The sequence below is a fragment of the Anopheles cruzii genome, chromosome 3 (genome assembly GCF_943734635.1).
Source record: "Anopheles cruzii chromosome 3, idAnoCruzAS_RS32_06, whole genome shotgun sequence".
NCBI classification, from domain to species: Eukaryota; Metazoa; Arthropoda; class Insecta; order Diptera; family Culicidae; genus Anopheles; species Anopheles cruzii.
In genome coordinates this window covers 5,066,291-5,074,685 of record NC_069145.1, presented here as the reverse complement: position 1 = coordinate 5,074,685, position 8,395 = coordinate 5,066,291, and positions in this window count along the sequence as shown.

Here is an 8,395-nt window from a genome sequence, read left to right as displayed (position 1 = left end):
GCGCCGTGATATCGTCGCCGTGACGGTGTCTGTCTGTCCCATCAGCAAACCGCCGCTGCCTCGGTCGCTCTTATCGTTGCGGATCGCCACTTCCTTGACAGCTATCGGCCGCCCCGGAACATTCCGTTCCTCATCCGCATCAACGCACCCGGGGACAATATGGCCGACGGATAGCGCCGAAACCAGACCAGACGTCCAGACCGTCGAGAGGGAGACGTTTGTTATTTGGACGTTCTTGGTGTGGTGATGGTGCGTTGGTTGGTTGGTTGGAAACCTATTTTTACGCCACTCGCCGGCAGGGGGCAGAACAGACTATCGACGCCGTATGGCCGACCCCTGTCTTCGCCGAGCAGGAAACGGAGCGAAGGCGGCGATGATGCACCCGGGGGGACTTTAACCTTCGCCCCTACCCACCAGAAGGCGATAGGTGAATTAAGCCATACTTCCAGCCAGCTGGAGTCCAATGTCCGCCGCCCCGGGGCGGCTTGTAGTTACTGAGCTCTGGAAGGACCCACGCACGCTGGATTAACACACACAACGGAACACGGAATGAAACCAGAAACCAAGCACGTCCAGCACCGGTCGACTCTTCGAGTGGTTCCAGAGAATTACCAGAACCCACTACCCTAGGCCTAGGGGCGAAGTGTCTGCAGTGAAGTAGGGCGCACACCGTGGTACGTGGTGTAATGATGATGGGCCTTTCGTAGAAAGGACAGATTCCGTATCCCAAAAACCCTTTTCGACGCCCATTTGGGTCATGTAGTCAGTCCATTAGCAGAGCACTGACCTAAAGCTGTGTGTTGATTAATCTAATCAAACGTGAGTGTTATCGAATTGCACGGCACACCAGTGATCACGCGGGATGGGCCGTGCGGTCGAATTCCCACCGGTCAAGGGATCCTCCCCCCCACCCCGGTCTTTTGCCCCAACGAAAACACGAGATTCGATCGAAGAATGTACAGTTCTAAGAACTGCCTCCGACAGGCCTTTCAATTCTTCACCTTCCAGAGAGCCCTAACTAACCACCGCCCAGGACCCCGGGCATCTTGGCCCCATCGTCTTATCAATCAAAACCCCAAACAAGCGCAGGCGTGCGGAGGTAGCAACGCTAATAAAACCAACACACCAGTTCAATCCGCAACGCAATTCGATCCAGGTCCGGATCCAGGCCCCGCTGGCGCACTGATTAATAAAACAATTTTGCCTCACCTAAATAAACAGTAACCGAGCATAATCTTGCCCTCCGCGGGATGAAACAAAACAAACATGGGCAAATAACGTACCGCACCAATTACCGTTCCCCGCCGCGAGGGTCCACACACACGTTCTGGCGAAGATTTCGTAGCCGGCGGAACCCGGCGGCCCAACCAGAGGGAGAGAGAGAACCCGCGGAAAAAACCGGCGCGCACGAAGACGTGGACCGTGTGTACACCTCGAAAGCTAATTACTGGGGTGTTTAATAAGTTTTGCGGTTCAATAACAGAGCGGTGCTGCTACTACCCAACATTTGTTTTTCGTTATGATGGCTTCACTCTTCATATGAACGTATGTGAAGTTTCATTTCAATCTGTAACTTCATTCTTTGTTTACAAACCATTCAGTATCAAGTTCCGTGCAGTGATGGAGTTTTTTATTTTTGGAAACTTTAAAAGCAAAGGAAATTTATGAACGAATGTTGAAAGTAAATAAGGACTCTTTGCCTTCAATTAGTACATTAAAAAGGCGGATTCTAAATTTCAACGTGGTTGTACAAGCTTTGAAGACGATCCACGTCAAGGACGTTAAAAAACAGCAACAATACCTGGAATCGTAGACAAAAACAGGATTGGAAAATCATCGAGTGACTGAAAAAGATCTAGTAGCCTGGTTCTTCGGTTCCGAAACGAGTTCGTGTCCAGAAATGGCCCAAGAAGGCATTAGCGCATCAAGTTTTACCAACTAGCGACATCCATCTGTTTCCAGACCTAACAAAATTCATACGTGGAAAGCAAAACTTATCGAACAGCATGGTACCAAGGGAGCGTATGGGGGGTTTCGTATGTTTGAGAACTGTAGATGCTTACAAACTCTGCGCTTTCCCTCCGCTTTTTTATAGATTGGAACTGCAACGACTCCCAATCCCACGTGACCCAGGGACACCGTCTCCAGGGAGCCCGTCAGCGCCGGACCTTATCGGGTTTTCCGGATCGACCGGCGATAAGGACCTGTGCCGATGCACATCATTCGGCATCATAACACTGCAACTCGCTGCAACTTCCCGACACACCCGACCGAGCGCCCGTTTGCAGTGTGGCTCTATCCACAGTGTAAGGGTTTCTTTCCGTTTGTTTGTTTGTTTGTTTGTCCGCCAGACATACGCCTGGATGCCGGGCGCCGCTGTGCTGTCCCTGGACAGGCGTGTTTTGCGCGCCACAGAGCCTCAAACCTTGACTGGTCACCCAAACCCCTCAGAGGACCGATGCTCCGTTTGAAGCGACACCGTGTGATGCTCCACCTGTGGGTGACCTCCAACACCATCGTTTCGCTAGGGAGTGGGCTGCCCCAGCAGGAAGCTTAGACGCTAGGTCAGCCGGACCGGTGCCATGCGGAATTCTAGAACGCATCAGTTGCCAAAATGGGTCGAAAGAATTAGGAAAATGCACAGACTGCGCCGTGCCGAGCTAAACCGAGCGTGCACACGCCGCGTCGCGGTCCCCGATCACGGTCGCTCCAATCGGACAGACCCTGCGCGAGCGCGCACGGCCAAGGTCACGTGCGTGGCTAGAGCGGAAACGATGTCGGAAGTAGAAATTTTCCAACCGACCATAAAGTAGCCCTGCGCGCGCGCGTGCACCCTATCTATCTTTGGCGGAGGCACTCGCCAAGGTTTACCGCAAAATAACTCACGCCAAAATCGCCCTGTTAAGCGTGGTTCCGTGTAGGGTCTCTGGTAGGTTCTCCGAGGATCGCTCGAGATCGCAATGAGTTATCACTTCGATCAGACAATCTAAATCTTGCGACTAGATTGCTGACGTCATTTCAGATGTTGCAGAATGTCCTCAGCAGCACCATTTGCGCCCTGATTTCGGTCATCTCTGCAAAACAATAAGCAGCTTCTCGCAGCTTGTGAGTCACCATTTTATCACACGCACGCACGGGGACGGCCACAGAGCACAGGCGTTGCGCCACACTAGAGCAAATGATAACCTCGCGATTCTCAGCCTCAGCGTTGTTTGCACAGCGTCTCGTCTTATCGTCCAGATCGTTTGCTACCTTGTTTTTCGGGCGATGGCGACTCGTTGTGGGAAAAGTTTTATTTCATAACCTAGAAAGATAACACGATCTTGGAAGGATCGCACAACCCTAATCCCATTTGCCGCACACGTCGGATGTTACAAATTGGGGTCCCATCTACAATAAAACTGATTGAACATCACCCACGTCACGTCAGTGGCAGAGCAAGAACCGGTGCTGCGTCGTGCCCCCTGCTAATGAATCGCCCTCCACCAACAACTCACTTAGCCGGCCACGGGCAGCTTCTTGCACCATCCCCATCTGGTTCAATTAATCACTTGACCTCCGCGTCGTCCGGAGGTCGTTCGCGCGGTCCATCGCGGGTGGCGCGGCGCGGACCTTGGCGGCGGACGGCGAGGCAAGAACTGGAACGGCCCGAAGCAGCGAGCGGAACTACCGGCGGTTGGCAGCGATTGCGAGTTCTCGTTGCGTTGCCGTGCGTTGCATTGGGGGGTTCACACAGCAGATTAGGCCTCCCTCCGGCCAAAGCTGGCGCCGATGTGCCAATAATCTCGCTCGCCTCTAATGCTCGTTTCGCGAAAATCGCATCACCCGCGCACACCAAGCGCACTTTCATCACCAGCACCACCGACGCCACGGGCCGTTTCTAGCGCCACAAGATGAATTATATTCCATCGACCCCTGCTTCGGGTGGTACATGTTGCCCCACCCAGGGCGGGCGGCCCTGGGCGAGGTTCGCCGTAAGTGCATCTCGCTTGCGTATATGAGAGGCTCCACCAGCCCCGCGGGGATTGGCACACCAACGCGCCGCCGCCGCCAAACAATTCGATTCCCATTTATTGTTTTCCATTTTTCCGACACTTTTCTTCCACCGGCTCCGGCTTCGTCTTCGAGCCCGGGGAAAAGATCGTTGCCGTAACACGCATTTAATGGCTTCATTATTAATACCACATTAGACGAACGGTTCGGCTTCGAGCGCGTCCGGACTCATCCGGCACGTTGCGTGAAAAAGTTTTCCAATTTATCTTCCGGCGCAGGCCGGATTTATCTAACGCAACGCAACGGAGAGAGGATGGGCGGAATTAAATGGGATTTTCATTTCCCATTGCCGGGTATGACAAATTGCAGCGACCAATCCGGCCCCTACCGAAGGGTTTGTGCTCGGGATTCTCTCGACACCCAAAAGTATTCCAATGTGTTTGTTTCTACTGCTCGTGCCGAAAGAAAGTGACCCTGGGGGGAATGAAAAATGATCATCGTTGAATGTCCTTGGAAGGATTTTTCGGATTCTTCAACACAATCAATAACATGTGCGGGCTCAGACGGTGTGTAAACTTGTCAACTTTGGGCCGAGATTTTTCCGTGACACCGTCATCAGGAGAATCTTTTCCCGGTTTGTACCGCACCTGAAAACAAGACTTGGACTGGGATGGAGCTTCATTCAAGCTTTTCAAGTGGGTTTTTTGGTTTATTTTTTATGTATTATCTGAATTGACAGGTCGTATTGGTTGAAATTTGACACCTCGAGGAGTTAAAGCCCTTTTCTGTCACCGGACACAGCTCATACAAAGTACTGTCCATCGCAGTACACATTGCACGACCGCAAATTACGAATGGAACACTAAATCATCAAACGATCATTCAAGAAGTGCTGCGCGGTACAGGAGAAGCTGGATGATTTGTGCGAAAAGTTACAGCTAAAGCACTAAATCACTTCGCGACGTGTTCAATCTTTCTATCCAAACCGTGGAAAACCGTGCTCAAAGTGTGGCCACGGACTCTGCCATTCCCTTTCGAATGCACTAAGGAAACCTTCAACCGACAAGCAAAAAAGGGGGAAAGTGGGGACATTTCACCCTTAAACCCACCATCGCCATCGCCATCACCATCATCATCATCATGCAACAATGCATCGCGAGGGCATTAAACATAAGCGGGAAATGCAAACGAGCTGACGTTTCTGGCCCCAACCCAACTGGGAAGCAGGGAACAGAGAGCGAGTGAGAGCCCGGAAGAGAGCTCCGGTTAATGTCAAGTGTGCAGCATAAATCCAATGCACCCTTGGATAACAAATCATTTCGGGAACGGGGCGACTACTAAATGGGAAACCCATTAGAAGTCGGTTCACCACCGCCGGGGACATGATATACGACGATTCAGCACCCGACCTCAGGCAATGTCTCAAGCCCCGGCGGACACCAGGCCCAGGCTAGGGTTTAGGGCGATCTTCACCAAAACACTCTCCACGCGGCTTCTCGGTGGCGATAAAAGGCCAGTGGTCAGGGCCAACGCGATATGTTGCCCCGGGGTCGGGCACTCCGGGATGAAAGTAATGTGCCAGTGGGGTGTGCGTGTGTGTTTGCTTCCTTTCACTTTTTTTACATAAACCGGAAACGCCACTCGAAGGGCTCTCGGACCCGCGCGGAAAACTCATAACGAGCGCGCTGCAACGACTTCCAGAAGTCGTTCAGAGTGATATAAGTAAGCGGGGTGTTTAGTTTCGGTTTCCTGACCGCACGCGAACCGAAACTCGAACACCATTCCTGGCCTCCCGATTGTCACCGACGTGTCGCGGCCCCAAAAATAGGAAACATAACTCTCCGCGATCGAAAGAACACCGTGCACCTGCCTTTCCGAGTCGGCGCCGAGCCCTATTGACCTATTTGCACGGTGTGTGCCCAGATTCGTGTCACAAATGGATTGTCACACTTAATTATGTTGATTCGCCGGCCCGCCCTCCGGGTGCCCACCGTGGCGCCAGAACCGTGACGGCCCGCGACCCGCGGGCGTGACGTGCAAACCAATACCGGATCCCTCCAACAAGCGACCGGCGACCAACCGTCTCTGGCCGAAATGTGAAACTAATTACTTAAAATGCCACTCGGCCGGGCCGAGAGAGCTGAGCCATCGTCGGAACGCGCTCGAGACGCGGAAAAGAAAGAAGAACACCGCGCAGGGCCCAATAAAACGGAGTTTGGGCCGCGGCGGACCTGGCCTATCGCTTCTAAAGGGGCGAGTTCTAATAATGTGCAAATAAAAATGGATGCTCAAACACAACAAGCGCGCACAGCATAAAGTTGGGCCGACACGTGGGCTCTTTGATGCGAAAGGAACCGAGAAACTGTGCAACGACCACCACCAGGACCCTAGCGCGTCGCGGAGTTTTCCAATCGGTTTTCCACCAAACTTTTTGAGCCAACTTTTCGCGTTGGCGTTCGCAAAAACGAATTCCTACCTGTCCACTGCCCTGCCTCTCGAACTTCGACACCGACGTACCGACCTTCGCCGTAGCATAATCTAATGTAATACACCGGTGCTCTCGGGCGCTTTTTACTGACCTCTTTTCCGCGGGAGAGAAAGAGATCGAAATGAATCCTTTCATGTTCCCGAGACCTCGGAACACGGAGAGTCGCGAGTGGAAATTGAATTGCTGTGCCAGGTTTGGGATGGAACTTCTGTCGTTTGTTTTGTTTTCACATAAAGGCCACATAAAGAGCGAGAGAGAGAGAGAAAGCGGGCGCGCGAATTTCAAATCCGCTATTCGAAGAATCTTTCGCATTTGTGTAGTGTGTCCCCGGAGCAACCTCCCAGATGTTTGGGATGCCGCGGCCGCCTCTTGCGGGCTCGGTTGGTGTTGTTTTCATCCCCCGATGACGCATGAAGTGACGCCAAACCCACGTCTCGGGCCGTGCGGTCCACCCGTCGGTCTTTGAAGTGGTGGGCGAATTGTAAATTGCCAATAAGGAGAGCGAGAACCCGAGTTAGCGAGCATTTTGATTACATTGCACGAAGCGCACCGAGTTTTACCTTACGCGACGTGGCAAAAGTATGGGAAGTAATTGGTTGCCGGTGTGCCGGTTAACGATTTTTCCAAAACATTCCCAAACTACCCCAGCGACAACCGACGATGAACCCATTTTAGCAAACGGTAAAACGCCATAAAATGGCGAACCGAAAAACAATAACCTGTCGTGGCGTTCCGGGAAGTGTGACGGGCGGAAGTCCGAACTTGCCACTCCTCCTTGCCTTGCTGCACAGGTGTCCCGTGTCTCACGGGTCACGGGTCTTCACGGAATTCGATTAAAATCGTCTCACACTGCCGTCGCCGTCGAGTTTCTCATCTCCGGTGAAACCCCCGACGGCCAATCACACCCCGTACACACGGTTCGGGAGTCGGCCGACAGAGCAGCTTAGGCCTCTACAATACACATCGCGGTCGTCGTCGTCACCGACCCCCCCGATGGGTGGGAGCTCAAGGAGGATTTCGTTTCCCGGAAACAAAGACGACAAACGTCGTGTCCTGGCGTGGCCCGTGTAATTTAATTAAAACATCACAACGCGCCACCCAGAACACCGGTGATGCCGTGCTCTCCGGTTAACAGGGAACATTAATTACATGCCCATTTCCACCCCGGAGGAGGCCTTTGGCTCCTGTGGCCGGGATTAGGTGGAAATGAATTTAAAATTGACGTGGGACGGTTGGGTGCTTTTGTTGAGTTGGAAACCGAATGCATGCAAATTCATCTCCGCTCCGGGTCCAATTCGGGGTAATCCGGCTGTTCCCAAGAGGCATATTCATATCTGCTGCCGTACCGCCGGGTGCTGTAGTTCGATCGGAGAACCGAGAAAACGTTGGGCAAATCAAGAATCGGCCATTTGTTGGGTATTTGGTTCCCACTTTTTCTTGGCTGAACTGTGTGGCGAAAGCAACCGGCATCTCCGGACCGGATGGATTGGATTAGAGTTTCATATTTAGCATAATGTCGTGAATCATCAAGCAGCCGACGTGCCCGAAGGGAGATGATTGCCAAACTCGCGGCGACTTTCGTCCATCACGAACCACGACCCATCGGGGCGCCCGCCCATTAGAAGGGGAGGTCGCGCAGCGAGCTAATGGAAATGGAAAACGGGACAAAAAGAAGCGAGCACGCTGGACACGCTGAGTTAATATGCAAAACGGAAAGTTGAGCGAAAAATCAAATCAATCAAAGCAACCATTCCAGCCTTTCTTTGACATTTCAACCCCGTCGGAACCACCACCACCGGCTTGAAACGGGGCTTCGTTTCCTGCCATATTCTCTTGAGCGCAAAAACAAAGTTGGCCAATCGTTCTATTATTCGTCGTCGCTCGCGGATTAGCGGGAATCCTTTCGCCAAATAT